The 22,174-nt window shown below is 37.9% G+C and overlaps 1 protein-coding gene across 3 annotated transcripts in view; it reads right to left on the bottom strand.

Moving 5' to 3' along the window:
• ankrd11 (ankyrin repeat domain 11) overlaps nt 1–22,174 on the bottom strand; it is a 166,205-nt gene that overhangs the window by 41,039 nt on the left and 102,992 nt on the right. The gene's annotated exons all lie outside the window — the stretch shown is intronic.

Raw genomic sequence — 22,174 nt, 5'->3', positions numbered from 1 at the left:
AAACAAATAGCATTTAGGATACAGTTTTCATGAGCACAAGATCCGTTTTGGAAGTAACTGAGAAATGACATCTGTTAATGTTCTACATACAACTATTGGATGGATGTAAACAATAGTAAAAACTCAACAGTCGTCAGAAAGTGTGTCACCATTATTATAAAATCGCCTGATTACAGCACACTTCAGATTACCATTTGGTTGCATTTTATTTTCACTTCTTATTTGTATAATAAACATTTCTGGCATGTATAAATTACCATATCAATCTAATCACATGCTATGACAGAGGAGATGACAGCATCTCAAACATTTTGAATGTGGGGCACATTATAATAACCATTGTTAATCACACAGAACGCAAAGATGTGAAAGTTTAAACAATGTCTTAACATCACTAGAAAAATTTATATAACAGGCACACATATTTACTACTTTTTTTACTATTACATATTATATATTACAATGCATTTTTTTAAATAAAGTAACATTTTTTCTTACAAAATTATATTACTCTGTGCTCAAAAAATAAGTTTGGATGAAAGATTTAAATAAATACTAAAGCTTTATCCCACATTTTAATTGTTTCATAACAAATTACTTTTTGTCACTGACATGAACACATTGCAATTTATATAAAATCAGTCACCATCAAAATTAGCCTAACGACCAATCAAAAAGTTGTATACTTGACAGTCCTACTGCCAACAAATTGCATCATTTGTCTTCCATTGTGAGGATCTGATAACACTGATCTGCAATCTGTTGTAGAAAACAGTAAAGCAACCTAAATGACTGAAGCTATTTTTTTCATAAGGATAAAATGACACATTCAATATATGTTTTAAATGCAGCACCAACACTGTTTCAGAATCTGAAGCCAGAAAACCATTACAAACACCAGCCAAGATTTTGACTGATTTCCATACACCCCTCAGCATTTGCAAATTTAAGCAAAACCTTAAAAAATACCAATATAATTCAGTACATTTCTGAAAAACATAGTTCGTTCCTCTTGTTTACAGTCCAAGAATCAAGCATGGTGATTCAGAAGCTTATAAACCAAACAGCAAACTGGACACAGTCACGTAACACACAGATCAGAGCGACTGGCAAACCGGTAAGATAAAGATATAAAACACTAAAGCGCAAGTACACTGCAATTCATTAGTGCCGCAGGGAGGAGACGGCTGCTGCGAGAGATTACAGGGGGAAATCAATGCGTTATAGCATTGCAAATAGTGCACAGACAACCGATATCGATACAATAAAGTTTTTGCATCAAGGCTTTGACAACATGGTATTTTGAACAAATGCATTGGTTTAATATAAGGCAGCACAGTCATCTTTTTCTACTCATTTGGGAGCCATTTTTATACTGAACGTTCTCACAGCACGGCTGTCGATACAAGATGCACTGTTGCAATTTAAATCAAGCATGTGGGTTCACTTTGGAAACAAACAATCTTTATAATACACATTCAATTTGCAAGCAACGTCACGTGCAATGCAATCATACCCAAATGTTGTGAAAGTGCACATGACAAGTGACTTAATCACCCTCAACAGAGATCAAGAGGAATTTAACCCAGATGTGTATTAGGGTTGCACAATATTGGAAAAAAAAAAAAAAAAACGTACATTGCGATATTTTGTTATAAAAACTATTTCACCAGATGATTTGAATACCTCTAATTTAAAATAAATAATCATTTTAGGATAATTGGGAGTGAATCTATACAGAAAAGTATAAACAAATTACAGACATAGATAATTGAATTGAAATAAGCAGTGCTTTATGTTTTCAGGAAAATCTAACTGTAATCAGGTGCGGAAATGTAATAATCAAATGTAAAAACACAGTCTCCACTGTCTAAATGAAATATAATTCAATTAATCTTTTTTAAAAGGTTTCTCTTTCTCTTTTGTTGTTTGATCACCATTGGTGACACAACCAGCTGCGTGTTTATTGCGCTACTGTCCCTTTAAGACGAATGCACGGATCCAATATAATGATACGCATCCGTTTTCTTTCTCAACGGTTTACAACACATAACTGACTGTTTACGAGGATACTCGTCGAGACGGGTATTTAGGCTTAATGTTGTGCAGTCTAATGCGTATGGGTAATGCTGCTCGGATCAACAAATATTTGTGCATGTTGAACAAAAGGTGAGTGCAGTTGTACACTATAATTCTCCTTCGATAATGTATGTTTTAGTTTTGTGTGACTGCACATTGCCTGGAAAACTGGCACTCACCACGACTCTGGCGCCTCAGCCATCTCTCTATTCAAAGACAGCTATTTATAACTCCAGCTAACGTACCACACGCGCATACACACAATACTGCTCTTCTGTTGTCTCCCGCACCTCAAAGTGGTCGAAAGGTCAGGCTCTAACGGGGATAAACAAATGTGGTGTGGAAGAGACACACAAACATGCTTGGGTTGATGGATGTTCTAGAACAAAACATGCCCAAACAATGATCAAAACCACCACAGGCCATTCAACTGCATTTATATGTTAGCTCAGCTGTGAGATTCACAGTTCAACAGGCTGAAGGAAATCTGTACATGAATGTACATGAAGTATAACACGTCTGCTTAAGGAATGTGTGTTTTTGTGCACCCTGCTTGTGAACTTGTGTGTGTGTTCTGCAAGCGTTTCTGCAGGAAAAGAAACGGCACCCAGAGAAGAAACACAATAACATCCATTCCAGAAACACGGCTCATTTCCTCTGCTTTCCAGCCCAATCAAAAGCTGCTGCGCATCTGCCGTCAGTGTGGGTGCTCGTGTCAGACGAAGCGGGTTTTTTTGTTGTTGCCTGCAGCCAGCTGTAATTCATCACATATGAGGTCTACTTTTAGCACTGTACTCTACTGTAGCTGGAGCAGACAACACAAGTCCTAATACTGACTTCTCCCAGCATCCGTTTCCTTCTGCACACACACACAACAGCAGCGAGAACACACAGTGTGTGGAAGTGTTGACATTCCTGCAGCGGTCTCGCATGCATCTGAATTAGGGTTGGGTAACGAACCCGGTACTTTTAATCGCACCGGCCGAATTACGTCGGTACTACATAGTACCGATTCACGTTAAATCAATCGTGTCAAATTTCGGTACCTGAGAACGCATCTGGGCGCAAGAGTATTTTACAGTTTCATTTATTAAAGGGACATTAAGTAAGAATTACTCCCATCTAGCGGAGAGATTGTATTTTGCATTTAAACGGATTGTGCTCTCCAGCGCCTCGCGTTTTCAAATGCGTGTTGCATCTACGGTAGCTGTTATGTACCAAAAAGCTATGACAGGATGTCTTCTAATAGCAGAGTTTTCCTTCAGGTGAACAGGTTTGTTATTTCAAACAAACTTCAAATTGACACAACAAACAAACGATTGTTACAGTATGAAGTTATGAGTGTCAAAAACATGAACTATTGTAAATAGTAGTTATGCCTTGTTTACTCGTTATATTTTTTTGAAGTATGTGCATTGTTAGATATCATCATCAGATGATTCAACAGTAGGGAGAGGAAGAAGTAGAGGAAGAGGAGAGAGGCAGTGGATCAGTGGGATCTAGGCGAGGAGGTGGACGACGAGGAAGAGGAGGAGAGTGAGAGTCAATACAACGACGACAAAGATGCCCGGCAGCTACAAGAGCTACATACAGAATTAATGCGTCTGTATTATTCAATGTGAGGTCACAGTATAAATGATAAATAACAGAAAATGTCAGATAACATAAAAATTGAAGTAGACTTAGCTATGCAAACAATGCAAGAACAATCATGTGCTCTATTAGGATATATTTGTATCGAATTTCTAGCTTACAAAAGTAAACTTACAAACGTTTTTTTGAGCGCCTTCTCTTCTTTCAATAGCTGCTATTCATCAAAGAGCCTGTTTAACTTTTAACTGTAAATGTTCTTCTGTCTATATAAGTTAATAAAGTAAACAAACAAACAAAAAAACTTTTAATTAAGACTGTAACATTGATTTACCTGTCGAGGGGAAAGCAGGACTTCAGCGTCTCTTTTGCATTTGATCTTTCCACCGGGAAAAAGCAATCCCGACAATCACTCGTGTTTTTTGTATCTTCCGGTTACTTTTCCTTTTACGATCATTTTTGGTCTGTTTTGGCGAAGAGGATTTATTATTTATATTTCTTTACAGTTATTGAGGTAAACATGCCTAACGTACCGAACAAAGGTATCGTTGGTTACCGGCACCGAAATTCAGGTACTGGTACCGGTTAAAATGTGAACGGTACCCAACCCTAGTCTGAAACCTGGCAGATTGTTTAAGAACTTTCACCAAAGCGGACCTCCATTTTCAAGACTGTATATATAGGGCACAATGATGTCTGCGATGTGGAAAACGCGGAACGGAATCCATTGATGAATACACAATAAGCAGGTCAGTTCACTTAAATAAAATCGCAATATAGACTAGTGTCTGTGAATATTAAACCGCAAAAGGACTTTTTAAATATGAATCCTGCATTTTCTGCATGCTGAAAACATAAAACAGAAAACACAGAATCTGGAAAAAAGAAAACGTATTTCATAGTGCCCTAAACATGTGAATTTTTGTAAAAACTTTGTTAAATAGTATAAGTTTCATGATTTCAATTAATTAGACATGCTTTAAGGTTACTTAAATTCAACCAGTCCAAAAAAATTCAGACGGAATTTGGCAAAAAGATAAAACTGATTTCATAGGGCTCTATGTATAGCGAGCAGAAAAGTTTGACATATCCTAGCCAGGAGCAAAGTGATGTGAAACGTGGTATCGAAATGTTCGTATCACAACAACTCTCGTCTTTATTCGAGTGACCACAGGCTCCACATACAGGCTCAACCGGCTGCATTTCTCCAGCTATAGATGATGATGGGCTGATAGATAAGCCTTGTTAGTGGATGGCTGGCTCGGGGTCATGGGATTAGTCTGGGAGGAATGTTGGCCCTCTCGGTTTGCTGAGGCTGACCCTGGGTCAGTGGTTAGACAGCGAGCCTGCTGACGGGGCAGTCCTGCCTTTGCTCCGCCGGGAACACAAAGCTCCCTCTAATCTCCTGCTTCCACCGGCCCCTGTCACAAGCACATGTGCAAACTACACAGATTCAGACAGGAAACCAAACCAACATAACATGGCTGTTCTTTCGGAGAAAAATAAGACTATAAAAATAATAATAATTGGGTAACACTTTCCTTAAAGACTTTATGTATAATGCATTATAAAAGTATTTTTTAGAGGTAGACCGATTGATCAGGCAGATTTTTTAATGAATCGGCATTGGCCGATTGAGCTGCAAATTAAGCAGATTAATAAGCAGGCGCAATCATCTAAAAGTTTATTTGAAAGTCTAGATGTTTGATGACCTGTTACGTGCATTTAATATTTCACATATACATTTTTTTTTTTATACAAGTGCACTGATTAGAGAGGCTTGTGCTGTTCAATAAATGGTTAATTTAAGCAATTTTCTGTATTCTAAAAAAAAAGAAGAAAAAAAAAGGAAAATCGACCAAACATATCGGGAAAAAAAAAAATTCAGCATCATATATCGGCCACCGGCGACCCCAATTTCTAAATATTGGCATCGGCCAGAGAAAAACCCATATCGGACGACCTCGAGTATTTTTAATGCATTAATTATGCCTTGTAATGCACCTTATTATGCATTGTATAGTCTCATGAATAACTGTAACTACAGTTATAATACATTATAAAACTTATCTAATCATTGAACACACCTTTAGAAAGTATAATACATTAAAACACATGATAAATAAAATAACCAATTTAAAAATCTTTAAATATTATAATGCAATTTAACTTTAGTTACAATTATTTATGAAAAGATACGATGCATTATTTATAATGTACATTATGAATACCTTTATTATGCATCATACATAAGGGGTTTAAGTAAAGTGTTACCAAAATTAGTTTGCTGCATGACATGCTCGCAGAAATGTAGAGTCACCGGATCTACAGGAGCTGCCAGAAAACACTAAATGCAAGTACACAACATGTTTATGTTCACACAAGTCAGTATTCTCACGTCTGAGGCGGGACTTCTGGCTGCGCGATGCATCGAATTATTAGTGACATTACAGTGATAATTTTGCTGATTATTTTATTTTTCAAGCAGGGAATATTGTAAATATCCCGATAATCTTAACTTAATCTTAGACAGTAAGCCCATTTCTGATGCAGAGATATTGTCTTTAAAATAGGGGAAAAAATTAGATGAAAAGTTTTATAAATAAGAAAATGAGAAATATGTATTAATAATATATCTAGAAACAATATTTGGGGATATAAATGTTTATTTTAAAGATTTATTTTTAAATATGAATTAAAATAAATATAAATTTAGCCTTTATATCGGCAACCCTGATCTCTAAAGATATCGGCATCGGCCATCAAAAAACCAACATTGCTCGACCACTAGCCACATTATAGTTTTGTCAGCACATATAATCATTAAAGCATTTCCTGTTGGCAAAACCTATAAACCGTCAGCATGGTTGGTGAGACACTAAGAATAAATGCCTCTGCACCTGAACTCTCAGCTCAAACACATATTTCTCCGTGCATCGATCAATAGTGATCCTCCTTCTGCGGTCAAACAGGGGCCATCGCAGTGTGTTGCCTCAGTCCAGTTATCCTCATTCCTCATACAATCGCTGCCGCACAGTATGACTATTATAGGCAGCTTTGGAAACGGCTCCTCCTGCTGAGATAAAAGGGCCCACAATCCCCCAGTTCTGCACCATGGTAACGTAGGGCGATGTCATCACGTACACTGGTGTTTAGTGCATCTGTCTGTCAGCGGAAAAGAACCGCACTGCATCGAATCAGCTAGAAATGTGTGTGTGTGTGTGTGTAAGCGCATCACATGAGCTCTGGTGTCTACAGTGACGACACAACTGCTCGAGGTTATCCTCGTCTCAGAAATATTCACAAACAACAGACCAATCAGCTGTAAAGGTCACATTAGACATCAGGATTGTCCATCATTTTAACGGACAGGGTAATAATCTATTATTACCCATCATTTTAAAGATAATAAGGGCATTTAATAGGCTGTTTTTGTTCACATTTTCATTTGTATTCACGAACCTACAGGAAAAGCGTATAGGCTTGATTCTGCATTTATTTATTTATGAATAGAAAGCTGAACAGAGATTGTGGGTCACTTTTCAGGTTTCATCATTAATGTCCAGTAAATCGCAATAAGCTTTGTGACTTTTGATATGAAACGAAGTCTCAGCTTTCAAATTCTGTCTTTTTATCACAAAATTCAAACAAGTGAAGTTAACGCGATAAACCCCTGCCCTCTCCATGAAGTTTAATGGGACACGAGGGAAACTAAACAACCAAATTACACTTCAAATTAATTTGTCCAAATATGTTTTCGGAAATGTGACGTCATGATTGACAGCTGTGATTGACAGCCTCTCTAAACGAAGTATCACGGAGGCACCAAGTGACATTTTGGGAGGAGATTGGAGCTTCAACTTTAATTTCTACATTTCAATAACTGTTTATTTCACACCGACATGAGTTATTCTGCAGTAAACTGTACTAACCGAGTGTGTGTGGGACCTTGAGATCGCGGCTCCACTTCACGTTTACTACTGCGCAAAATCAGCGCAAGATGTCAGCGCCATATTTGGACTTTAGCCGCTTCACTTTTCTACAATGGAAGAGATAGAAGATGCGTTGTTAGGGCTGTAACGATTAGGGGTGTGAACCTACACTGGTTTCACGGTTCGGTTACGACTATCATGTCATCGATTCAGTTCAATATCCCGATGCACTGCATCCTCAATTTTCAATTTTACTTCACATGTATACAATTTTGTCAAGAAATACAAGCAGTCAGACTCTGCCAGGCGTTAACAGCTCGCGGTGAAAACGACTGACGTGGTTTATCAAGTTAGTGGTATTACCTCCTGCATATTTAATTTGTGTGTGACATGATTTACACACAGTGTGTGTATTTTCCAGGTCTAGCTTACCATGTTGTTCATAAAAGTTGAAATGTGCCCAGATGTAGGCTTTTAAAGTAGTGCTTGCACTCGCACTCTGCCAGTGTATGCTACCGCGACAAAGCACATACGCGACACACGACGTCAGAAAAGCGTCAGTACATTATAATGGGTTATGGTCTTTTACTGAACCAACACCGAATCGTTCTCGTCTGCATCGTGATGCATCGTAGAAACAATTAATTTCGACAACCCTAGTAACGATATGCGATATGAAACCGAAATCGCAAACTCAGATCCACGAACCTGTGAAGGCAGAATCGCGACACACACCTTCCAACTCCCAGAGTTATCCTTCCCGACCATCCAGATCCAATGCTACCACATCTTTAAGTTACTATTAGTATCAGGGCTCGAATTTCGGTGCGGGATTGCGGGTATTGCGCATCATTTTAATCATTCCCGCAGGTCTTGCGTTCATAATGCAGGAAATTCCCGCAAACATTCATTCTATCTAGCATGTAGGCCTATGAGTAAATTTAACCTAACAGATAAAAAGTTCAAATCAGTCATTTTAAAACTTTCGTTAAAATGCGTGAGTGATTCTGCCAATGCCGCGTCTTCTCTGTCTCTTAAAATAGGTTACACAAGGCGAGCCAATCGCACCGCAGCTGCAGGCGGTGACTCTAGACTCTCACGTTTCAGGAGTCGGGACATTTGATGGAAATGTCACTTGCACAATCGGGCCATTGCATCGTCACTATTGTTTATAATTTGTGCGTCTTTTTAAGTCTTACCTACTTAAACATTCAAGCGATTTTAACCCGCATAACAAACAGCTCGTGAGTAACAAAACTGAGTTATTTTTTCTTGAATTATAGCGATTTAACGGTCAAAAGCACACAACATTGTCTAAATACCAGTCTTGGGGAGTATCCTCTCAAACACAATCGGTTATGTCTTAAAAAAATAATACAAAAAGAAAATCCATGTGACACTATAATGAAAACAGTATGGGCCGTTCACGTTAAGTCTTTTGCGCGTTCATCCTTTGCTGAAACGTCTTCGTCTTCATGGAGAACGTGGCTCATGATTGCTTGGCAACAGGGAGCCTTTTTTAAAAGAAGAGAAAGTGGCGCGGACTGCGCTTTACACGCAACATGTGAACGTGGATCCGTGCACTAGCTCTTAAAGTGAGAGTAGCCTAAAATGTGTCTGTCATTATTGTATATAAAACAACAAAAGATAGCATTAATTGTAAGAAATCAGGATTAATAGCCTATGTATTCAAATTATACAGGACTAAAAGACTATTCCGTGTTATTTGACCTAAACTTTTCTCTTTATTTCATGTATTTCTTTGTGCAACTTTTTTCAATTTAATTCAAAGATTGAAATCAAGCTTCCTTTTGTTGTGTAAACTAAAAAAAATGACCCCATTGTAAAAACACAAATACAATGAGTGAGCAAACATTTAGCTAAACGTATTTTTTAAAAATTGTCTAAAAAAAACTCCCCCCTCAAATTAAAAAATCCCCCCCATAAGAATAACCTAAAGGGGGATTTCCCCCCTATTTTCCAAAACGAAATTCAGGCCCTGAGTATTATTTGAAGTTATTATTATAAAATACGTAGACCTACACCGCAAATATTATAAAATACGTAGACCTACACTGCAAAACTAGTTGAGGATAAATTCTTCAATTTTACCTGTAACGGCCGTTTCAAACCCGCAAGCATCAGCGGCGCGTATTTTTTCGGCGTACATGTTATCAATGAGTGCATTCACAGCGGGAGCAGGAGCAGCGCGTTAAGCGGGCGTTTCGGCGCAGAGTCTTTTTTCACGTTCAATTAAAGTGAAAGCACGCTTTTGATGGACGAAATAAATGTGATTTCACCGAAAAAGTGCCCAAAATGCACAGAATAAAAACCTCTAGTGAGTTTTAACAAGAACTGGAGTAGGCAAACTAAAGAAAATGAATCGAGGTTAGTATAGAATCGTGGGTCAAAAATCGTGATACGAACCGAATCGTGGGTTTGGTGTATCGTTACGGCACTATGCGTCGTCCATCTTTTTTTTTTTACAGTCTATGGTGGGGTAAAACGAGGGCCATGATGGATCCCAGGTGTTGCCGAGAGCAGTTTAATGAACGGATCTGTGAGGCGTGGCGTGTTCTCTCTGTGCTGTAACAGCCTATTTACATTTCATATAAGAGCGGCCGCCACGCCGAGCCCTGTTTGGTGTGCAAATAAAGCAGCGCTGAGGCCAGCCGGGCCCACTGCCGTTTCCAGGCAACGGTGGGATGGGATGGCGGAGCAGACCCTGACCCACGCCAATTCATTTGATTAGAGGCTTTTGTGCCGAGAGGGAAGAAGACAAACAAGAGGAGAAGAGAGGCGGCAGGCCACGCTTTTCTTCCTGCAGTTACCCTTCATTATTCCACAGTGACGTGAGGAGGCTGTATGCGTGCGTTTGTCAAGCTGTTTTCACTAAATAAATAAATTAATTAAAATGCTATAGCGGTGAAGGAATAGCAGTGGTATTCTGGGAATGTGTAGTTGCTGATGAAGAAGCCCAAATGGAAGCAGCGCCTGTAAAAATCCTCATGCTTATAATTGCATTTTGAATCATATTCTAAATAATAGGTTGAGTTTACACAAGCTAATTTGATCATGCTTTCTGTTACCAATAATAGTAACTTCAGCACTGATTGACATTAACTTGGCAATATGGCCAAAAATATTATCACAATATTTTGTCCCATATCATAAGATATTTGATATTTATCATGATTAATTTACCATTAATGGGTAAGGAAATGCTTTCCACATATTTGTTAGACTTTAAGAATCAATGTAAACTTTAAATATGCACAAATTAATTTAGGACCCCATGAAATCCATTTTATTTCCCCCCTAAATTCTGTTCCCATTTAATTTTTTCAGGGATTCTGTTTATGATTTAATGCAAATTTATATAATCAACCTTTTAAAATGTAAACAAAGGAAAATATAACAATTAATTTACAACATTTTTACTTTACAAATAAGATGCCGCACAACAGAACTTAATAAATTTTAAACATGGATGAAAAAATATCTTGAATTATATTCCTTAGAAATATTATCAATACTACTTTGAGAAGTACAGTTTAGTATAGAGTAGTGATATATGTCGTCAATTTCTTAAAGTTAAACCTAACTTTTAACTTGACAGATTGTCGTTAAGATCTTAGTATGTATTTGACGTAGTTTTTTTTTTCAAATGTTTTAATAATTGTTTTTTATTTATTTATGTGTACAATAAAGCCTGTGGAAAACATAACTGACGATACTTTGACGTTTTTTACCCCTACAATTTAGACGGCACACACTCCCACCCCAAACTGCCTTATCTAGTTACTTGCGTACGTTTTCAAAAATGAAAATAACTAGGGTATGCACGATACACTGGCCACCATATCGGCAGCGGCGGATATAGGTTCATTTTGATTGTTATCGGACCGATAAGAAATTTAGCCGATATATTAAAGCTGATAAATAATGGATTATTTGCTTCAGCTGAGATACTTCAGATGCGTACTGTTCGCCATTATGTTTTTTGGAGTTGCTTGAAAAATGAATAGAATCACTTTGTAAAAGGAAAATCCAGCTAAGTGCAACATGTGCAGCTACATAAAGTTATAATGAGATCATTATAATTGTGTGCTTGGGACGAGGCTTTTAATAATGAGTCTTTTGTTTTTGTCATCAGGCTCTCAAAAATTATATAAAAATTTAGATTTAAATATATCGGCCAATATATCGATTATCGGTTTTAAAATATAAAGAATTATTGGTTATCGGACAAAATGTTCGTATCTCTGCATCCCTAAAAATAACTGCTTCAAAAATCGCCATGGGAGTGTGTAATTAGCGTTACGTCAAGTTATGTTTACCACAGGCTTTACTGAACACATAAATCGGAAAACCCAATAGGATATTCTCGAAGGAATTGGTCTCCAGGGTTCTGATGTCAAACCTGCACCACTTTATTGCTATTAAAAGTCGGTGGTATTTGAGGAGATGATGCTCTCACGGAAACGGTCTAAATCCGCAAAACTCCAATTTTGGTCATTAAATGCATTCCAAAGAATTCCACAGAAAATCCGCATGGATAATATGACAAAAGTGCACAGATTCAATGCGGGCCACCAATTGAAGCAACTTCGAAATCACCACTCAAGCTTTACTGCATGAAACGGCACTCGCTCATTTCTGACAGCGAGGTGAAAGTGTAATACGTCCTCAAAAACACCGACTCTGACTCAACCATCTCCCTCTTTCCGGACATGTTATTCTCCAACTAGAGACATGTCTTTATCTCTCTCTCCATCGCTTATACTCCCTCCCTCCTCTGTTTCACATGCAGAAATAGATCCGACTATCTCAGAGACAACCAGAGAAATGGAAAAAAGATCATAGCTGACACGCATACATACGCGATATGCACACGTCTTGTTGCCTAGCAACGCATGAGCAGGGGCACGTGTTTCTGAAGAAGTGAGAGAGAAACAGGGAGGAGGTGGACCGGAGAGCTGATGAACATGTGTGGACATACAGTCAAACCAAAATGTATTCAGACACCTTCAACATTTCTCACATTATCACGGTTTATCCGCTATAGTTTAGATTGAACATCGTAATGAAAAATGAGAAGAACTGATATTTCACTGGTTTTGTCCGTCCTTCTGTTAGACTGTCTCACACATGAATTATGTTGAATATCTGTCAGCTGTTAAATTTAACTACACAATTAGATAATACAAGTTTAGGTTAAGCAATTACCAAGCAATGCTTCATGTTGTTCAGTCTGTGGTGTAAAAAGATCGCATTAGCAATTAAAGAAAAAACACTTCAGCAAAACATGATCAGCTCAAAGTGTCTGAATAATGTTTGGTCCCAAATTTGTATACATTTTACTGGTAGTCACTGTATGAAGAATATTTGGGTATAATATGTCACAGTTTACTTTATTTTGCTCTCCTCGCTTACATACATGAACTATAGTGTCCTGCACCCACTAGTAAAAAAAATATCAAAAATTAGATCTGGTGTCTGAAATAATTTTTGGTTTGACTGTAAATGCAAGTGTGGAAAACCATTCTCAACCTTTTGCGAGGACGAGTTTCACATGCAGATTACACCTGGTATTACGTGTCTCAAATGCATCAAGTGACTACTCGCGTACGGAGTCCTAAAAGCTACCGTATTGTTGCGACACCGAATCCTCAAAAATACTGGCAGTGCCACTGTTTCTCAAAAGGTATTATTGAAGAAATCACATGAACAAAGTACTATTCTTTGCTGCACCCAAGGTTTAAGTAAAAGTATGCAATAAAACATTTTAAATGAACAACAACAATGACTTAACCTTTCAGTTTTCCTATTTTTCCAGCTCAATTTGATGCATTTTGGGTTATTAAAATAAAGCCTTCGCATTGCGGCGCTCAATGGTTTCATAAGAAATGACTGAGGTATTGTGACAACCCCATTGGGGACATTGTCATATTTCAGTGTATTTGTATGCAGGGCTGTTGTGATGTGTTGATAAATCAAGGAAACATCACCAAACGAGAGCTGATTGTTAGAATAATAACATTCCTCCCAACTGATTTTAAAGGCAAACGCCTGTGGCGGCTTATGTAAGCATCGTGCACATTAGCAAGTGATTTTTATATGCCTGGTTGTAGGTTAATCCTAAAGTGAATCTACAGCCGCCATGTTGTGGAAAAACTAGATAATAATCAGGGAGGCCTGAATCTCAGAGAGAGAAAAACCCTAAACACACACAGTCCACAGTTACGGTCAGCCAAACCACTTTCCCTTAGAGACTTCTTGCAAAATGTGAATGGTTTTCATCACTTATGCCTGGCTGCAAAACCAAAATAACAAACGGTAAGCATGTTTACAATGGCTGTCTAAACTCTTTTAAACGAGTGCTGCGTGTACGAGAGCTCTTATCCAATGAGAGAAGCTTGCACATTGATGGATCTGTGTTGTATGGTGGTGGGGAGCTTTTCAGTCGGGATTTCCTCACACTCTAAAAAAAAAAAAACTAGGTTATTTTTCTCTGACCCAAAAGGCTCAACCCAGGATTTGGGTATTTTTTTTTTTAGCGTTTGGTTAGTTTTTGGGTTACCCAGATCTTGGGTCAGATGTAACGACCCAGGGGTTGAGTTATTTATCGTGGGCTTTTTGCAACCTCTTCAGGAGAGAGAAGTGAAGCTTCGTCCAAGTGGTGCGTCTCTTCGGTAAAATACAGGTTTTGAACATTTTTTATAAATTCATTATTGTTCTGTATATTGTTTCATTTCATGCAGAACAAACAAACAAACAAACAAAGGGGCGCGATGCGAGTCACCTTAACGAATGTCACGTCTGCCTTTCCATGTGATGGAAACGCCTGATGCATTGCATAAAATGTTTTGATTTTATTAAAAAAAAGAGATACAGAATATAAATGCTTAGAAAGTTAAAATATGTTCTCAGAACTGTACACTGATTGTTTATGGACAGGTTATGAATCAGTCGCCGCAAGAGATCCATGAGATCCAGCGTCGTTACGGTGGAAACGGGACAACAGAGACTGGTCCATTACACATGAATTACTTCTAAATGTGACCTTTTTACTTCTAATATCTGTTAAATGAGCTTAAATGTATGCAATATGTATTCAAAACTATATAAAATATGCTAGACTGTAGAATATTGATCAAAAACAAAGGAATTGAACCTTCGCCAAGCCCCGCCCTCCCTAGTTACTGTTGCTACGCATGTCAAGCTTTCGCGCCTGGCACGTCTATTACAGTGTGTATGCACCGGTGTCAGACATTCCCAATGAGATTAGTAATTTTTGGCGAACATGTGAAATATCTGAGAGAGCAAGACTAAAGGGACTGCAGTGTGCATTCGAGGGATATATCCACGACATAATATGCAACCGATTAGCGAATAATTTCATCAAAATTGAAGCTAAAGCCTAATGTATATTTCCAGCGCAAGCAGCAGCCGCCTCATATGGGAAACACACAAATTGAGGAACAGCTATGTTCGTGCACAGCAGGGTAAGTGAAATGTGAAAATACTCTAATAGTTATAAATCAAACAGTTTATCCATAAATCTTGTGGAATAACACTAACACCGGGAGAGCCGCGATCGGATTGGGTTAAAGTTACTCAGTCAGGGGTAGTAGACCGTCGATTAACAAAATGCTGAAATATATTTAAAAAAAGTATGTCAGTGAGCCTCCGTCTTGTCTTTAATCGTCTTATTTTACATTAAAATATATGCATTATGAACAAAGAACCGTCATTATTTCCACCTTCCAAGAAAATATGACCTCCTGCGCCTAGTTACGCTTGCTAAGACAAGATTGGCCAGTGGCGGTTTTTGGGCGTGGCTTAGCGAAGGGTTAATTATCATGCAAACCTGTGGTTGTGTGGAGTATTTTTTTAAGAAGTTTAAAGGATTTTAGTTAACCTGTAAACATTAATTAATGTATGAAGTAAAATAATAATAAAAAAGCTAAAGCTATAGTAAAAATCAATGTGTTCTGTCCTATATTTACCCAACCACTGGGTTGTTTTCAACCCAGTGTTTTTTAGAATGCACCTACCAAATTTGCTAATCAAAACCTCACCATAGCAGAGCAGAAAGGGCCACAAACAGTGGTCAGCAATGTAAAAATCATGATGGAAAGTGTGAAAACTTTTACTTTCCTCCAGTGAGAGAGCAGATGGAGGGATGACATGAAGAGGACGGAGCAGGATCCTTATAATATATTACAAGCATAATCTGGATCCTCATATTGACAGGAAGGATTAGACAGAGAAGATTCGCACATAAAGAGACCCGAACAAGGCAGCTACACACCGCTCAAGTTAATGAAGCCATTTGTCACTTGCTTCCAGTCCCTGTATATAAACTCAGGGTCTAAAATTAACTTTTTGCCACACCTGCCAATGTGTTAAGTGAATTGAGAAAATATATTGTCCATTAGGGTTGAGACTATACCAAAGTTTCAGTCGATACCAATACCAGTCAAGTTCAAAATTCTCCAAACTATTCTCCTGCATATTACAAAGATATTAGCAGTTTATTTACTACTTATAAAGTGCATATTAATGCCTTATTCTGCATGACCGTATTCTACATCCCTTAATCATAAACTTAACAACTACCTTACTAATTATTAATAAGCAGTAATTAGGAGATTGAGGCAAAAGTCAGAGGTAATAGTGAGAATTGGACCCTAATCTAAAGTGTTACCAAAATTTCAATATTAAAGTGAAAAATAAATACAACTGAACACTGTAGGGTAAAAAAGGGAATAATTACAATTTATATGAAAACGAATTGCACAGTATTTCTCACCCAAAAATCATTGCTTTTGAATTTGGTCAGTAATGAAGAGGATTGAGCAGTTTTCCCTTTTGGTCAGTATTGTAGTTTGATAAATATTAATAATAATAGAGAGACAGGCTGCATTTATACTGTAAGGGCCAATGCATTGACATTTAGACTTATCTTCCTATTTTGTTATTTTTTGGAGCTTATAGACAGGGTAAACATTAATGAACAACTTTCAAATCCAACGATGAATAAATTCAACTGAAACAGGCTTATAATTACTTAACTTCCTCTAAACCTCGTAGATTTTCTACATCAGAACAAAAATGATTCAAGCTGTCAAAGGTGACGAACTGCAGGAAATCTAAGCTGTGAATGTTTTCAGAGCATGCATGCATTACAACACAGCTGCCGACGGCTGAGAAATCACGTGCTGTTTCCATGCTTAACATACTTTGTGACAGGCACTGCATGCTTTTCCAGCAAGACACTTTTGTGAGCCCAAGAGCACAACTCTACAGTGGCGAAAAACAAATGCAAGCCTTGCCAGAGCAGCCATGCAGTGCCACAGCCCCTGCCAAGCCCAATCATGTCACAGTAACTCTTAAAACGTGAGCGTGGGCGGGTGGGACGCCACATGTTTCTTCACCTTTCATTCAGTGTGCTGAACTCAGGCTCTCAGAAATCAGTCTATAGATCCAAATATTACTGTTATTGCAACAATTCAAGAGGACAAATAACCATGGCCTATGCAAAACTGAACGAATGCCAATCTAATTCAAATGAAGAAACATCAAGTATGAAGGTCAAAGGATACGCTCATACTGCAAACCTTAGTGTTCAACTCTGATTTATTTTTCATATAATTTTTTTTTCTGCTGTTTGCATTATTTAAATGGACTTCTGAATGCACAGAGGCTATTGGATAAGACCTAGCCTAAATTGAGCTGGATTACGACCTCGGTTTTCTGCAGAGCTGCTTTATAGATGAACTCATGTCATTATTGATCAAATTTACATATATTTTGAACTGAATAAACACTGAACTGACTTTAGCTGAACATGCTTTACAGCAAAATTAAATTTTGATTGCATTATTGTTCATTATTTTCCTGTTTGTCACTGTAAAGCTGTATTAAAACAACTGATATTGCATAAAGCGCTAAATGAATAAAGGTGACTTGACGTGGCCAATATGAGATTCAAGTATGAACCAGTCACTGTCCTGATATGACCCGCATGTGCAAAAGAACAATAAAAATATAGCATGCAGCACTGTCATTCAGAAGTAAATACGGAGGCCACTGAAGTCAGCGTTTATGCATTCATTTATAAGGCGACGTGCTGTGAAAGCTAGTGAATTCATGCACAGGTCATGAGGAGGATGAAGAGAGCATAAGGAGAAAGAGCAAAGTTTCTCTCGTATAGTTTTACTGGTATAGAGCTGTCATCATAATACTTATGAGTTATAATATCTCACTGTCCCTCCTCTGACTACCTTCGCTGCCGTCTTCCACATTAACCAAGTCACCAAAAAACTTGTGATGAATGTCGATCTAGAGTGACAAGTGGCATAATTTTGGATATGGCTGTTTAGACTGAGGTTGCATCACAAAACATCAGACCTGTATCTGAATTAGGGCCATATATGCATGCACACATGCTGTTCAAATAGTTATGAAAAACAGATCTGAGTAACATGAGCGTGCAAAAAAAAAAAAAAAGATGATGATTTGGGTTACTTCTGAAACTTTAGAAAATTACCCACACTACAAATGATTGTCTGTATAATTCAAACCCAGAACTGCTATCCACATCCACTGACGCCCTTGGTTAGCTGGCATGCTAATGCATTAATGTGATTCAAAAGCTTTGTGTTTATGGGATAAAACGGATATATTTATAATTTATATTTACTTTAGTTAATTTGTATGGGATGAATTTAGTCTCAAAATGATTGGCGCGTGCATGCATGTTCACATAATCAAAGCAAAATAGTTTCTAAACAAACCGTATAAAGACTGCAAAACCTCAACCATGATAGTTCCATCTCTTGATGGGAAAAAGGCATGTAAACCAAAGACATTCAGGTGAGAGTTGTTGAAGTGAAAGTGATAACAGCAGGGCACAGGAGTGTCGAGAGCGCCTGTCATCTGTACCCCGAGGCTGGGCCGCAGGCATCACGGTCAGACTTCAACACACACACACACACACACACACACACACACACACACACACACACACACACACACACACACACACACACACACACACACACACACACACACACACACACACACACACAAACACACACACACACACACACTAAGAATGCAGCACTTCTGAAATGAAAGGTTCTATGACTGTGTTGCATGCTAACAGTCACATGGCACCACATCAGTCTTCAACACAAGGACTCCCAAACAAACCAATCACTCTAGTGTATACACACACTTACACGTATACACACACACAAAATGAAAGGTCCTATGACTGCGTTGCGATGCACTTAACAGTCACAGGGCTTCACGAGGAACAGACTGGATAAGTTAACTATTTAGTTAAGTGTGCTAACAGCAACAGCTGGACTGTCAGCATGTTAAAAGTCTCTGAGAACTTTATCATTTCTAAGCTTAACCCCTTCAAAGTGTCGCTTTTGATTCGTTTTAACAACAATATTACTGCAACTAAACAGGACTGCATTTAAAAATTAAAAATATATATTGCAATAAAAATATTGTGAATTGCATTAAAGGGCCCTATGAAAAGTAAATAAATGAAATAGTGAAGTACTGGTGAAGTGTAGCTCTGATGTAAGTGAGACGGCAGATGCTGAAAACACACGATTAAAAGTGTGTGTAAATGAAACCATCTTTTTGTGTGGTTTAATATTCACAAATACTGGTCCATAATCACGAATTGATGTTGTGTACAGCCTTACTTTTGATTTATACGTCTTAATTTTGCCATGATACAGTAAATTACATTTTTATGCATTGTGCGTTTTATGCGTCGTGGACCTAAAAATTGACTTTGAATTGACTTTGTGACAACCGTTTTTATTATCAATTTCGGTTTTATATTTGGTGTCTGGTAAACATGACCCCTTAACTTAAGACCTCAAGTCTCTTTAAGACCGACAACTGAACTAGCTGCAAATGGACAAAAAAACTAAAACTAAAGCAGAAGCACCATAATACCAGAACAAAACTCATGATTAATGTTGGGCTTAGTAGTGGCTGTGTAAGTGCTCTGGGTCCAGACAGAGTTCGTAGCCATTGGCTATCAGAGCAGTTGCCAGAGGATCCCTAAAAAGTGTATAAACAGTGGGGTTGGGTGTGTGAAACCTGATCCTGGAATGAGGGGAAATGCACACGCAGACGAAACAGAGCAAACACCGCCCGTTATTCCAGTGCCCTCCTGATGAGTCTCTGTGGTGCGGGAACAGAATGGCAGGAATTACTGCACATGCACACAGGAGTGTGTTGGTGTGTGTACGGGCTCTGGAGTGGAAACTGGACCGGACGAGTGGCATGAATTAAATATCAGAGAGGAGGATAAAAGAAGCCAGGCTCACAGTTAGTAGCGTGGTCTCTGTCTGATCATACTTAGCAACGGATATAAGGAGCGTTGCATGCATGTACGAGAGCTAAAGAACGACATGAACGCTACTAGCTTATTCCACTCAGTCCAATTATAACCTTCTCAAAGAGTATACTACTCTATACATGAAGGGTTCGTGCAGATTCTTTCATATGAAATTACAGGACTTAAGGACTACAATCAGCACTTGTCAAACAATATCTTAATTATTTTTATTTATTTGATGTTTTTTTAACTCAAATTACACATATATACACGGATATATATATTCTTTCCTTATTCAAACACATTTTTTCCATGAATATATGATTGACTTGAAGGATGAAAGTTGTATTATATCTTTATCATAAACTTAATATCATGCTCATATATCTCAGACGAACTGCAGCATCAATTTAGCTTAAAAAGATTGTGTGTGTGTGTGTGTGTGTGTGTGTTTTTTCTTTTTTTCGGGGAATAATAATCAGTAATTCAAGCACTTTCCAAGTACCTCTTCAAAAATATGGCTTTTTTCAAGGGTTTTCCAGGAGTTAAATTTTAAAGCACATTGTACAAACCCTGATATATAAATACTTGCACTATTTTTGCAGTACTATGTATGGATAGTGTACACACAATACACATTTTCTGACTGCATGGAATACCTAATATTGCATAGAAAGCTACATTTGCCAAAATGTGCATCACATTTAATTTACTCAATCAATTAGTCAAGAAAAAGCAATATTAAATGAATTAATAGTTTGTTTTATATAGCACTGTTCAACAAACTCATGTGCTGTGACAGACAGTGTAGAATTTGTTTATATAGCATACAACATACTGTTTCAACATAGGCCTATTTCTAGTATTGCATTCAGAGAAAGGAAACATACTGATGAGCGTCTCTAGTCTGATTGCAAGGAGCAAGGAGTGTGTATCTCCAGCACAGTGTGTGTATCTCCTGTGTGTCGACAGATGGCCAGCTGCTTGTTGTGATAATCAATATTCTCATTAGGCAAAGTAGAGCTGCACCAATTAATGGTTTTGGACTTGTGCCTTATAGTAACAGGGATGAATTCGTAACACGGGTGTATCTAATCAATGCGTACCTGGCTGGAGATCTGGAGGGGTTTTTAAAAAACATTTGCAATGCTATTCCTAAAGGTAAAACAAGGGGGTAGTAAAGAAGAAAAACAAACTGAGGCTCAGGTGGGGATGATACATAGTCACTATGATTAAATAGTAGGGGTGGGGGAAATAATCGATTCTTAGATGCATCGCGATTTTTTTTTTTAGATATATATTTATAGTAACTTAATATTGACGGAACGTAAAAGACGGAACTCTGAAGCGCGGAAGTGCAGTGCCCGGACCGTCTGTCTGTGGCGTGCGCACATAACAGAGACGCGATGGCTGAGCGCGAAATCCAAACACCCTCCTCGTTAAAAGCTGACGACGTGTGGAAATATTTTGGCTTCTATGAAGTTGAAGGGGGAAAGGAGCTGGACAAGAGCCACACTAGTTGTAAGCTTTGTAGAATAAAACTAAAATATTTCGGGAACACGACAAATATGAGAAGCCATATGACACGTTTCCACCCAGAGGAGGAAAAACACTCGGCTGTTCCGGTTGTTGTTATATTATTAATTTACTACAAGTATGCTGCTAGTTCAGGCACACATTTAGTTTCCTGTTGGTTCTTTGCAATGTTAATCAAATATATTGTACGTTAATTCTTCATTACTTTGTACTTTTAAAGCAAAGTATTTATATTCACACACACACACACACACAAAGATTCGGATAATCAATAATCGCTTTAGCATCGAATCGCAGCCCTCTGAATCGTAATCGAATCGAATTGTGAGGTGCCTAGAGATTCCCACCCCTATTAAATAGGTTTCTAAAATACAACAAACATTGAGCAGTTTATTACTGACCACTATTTGGGCTGCACGATTTTGTAGAGTGAATCTGCATAGAAAATTATAAACAAATGGCAAGCATAGATAAATACAATCGACGAAAGCTACAAATAAAATAAGCAGTGACACAAACAGCTGCGGGTATATTATACGCTGTCCCTTTAAGACGAATGCACGGATCCAATATAATGATACGCATCCGTTTTCTTTCTCAATTGTTAAGAACACATAAATGACTGTTTACGAGTTAACTCATTGAGACGGGTATT

The sequence above is a fragment of the Siphateles boraxobius genome, unplaced genomic scaffold (genome assembly GCF_051911475.1).
Source record: "Siphateles boraxobius isolate OS27281-9 unplaced genomic scaffold, OSU_SipBor_1 48, whole genome shotgun sequence".
Taxonomy (NCBI): Eukaryota; Metazoa; Chordata; class Actinopteri; order Cypriniformes; family Leuciscidae; genus Siphateles; species Siphateles boraxobius.
Note: the sequence above shows the minus strand (reverse complement) of the source record. Positions and strands in the feature narration are given on the sequence as shown.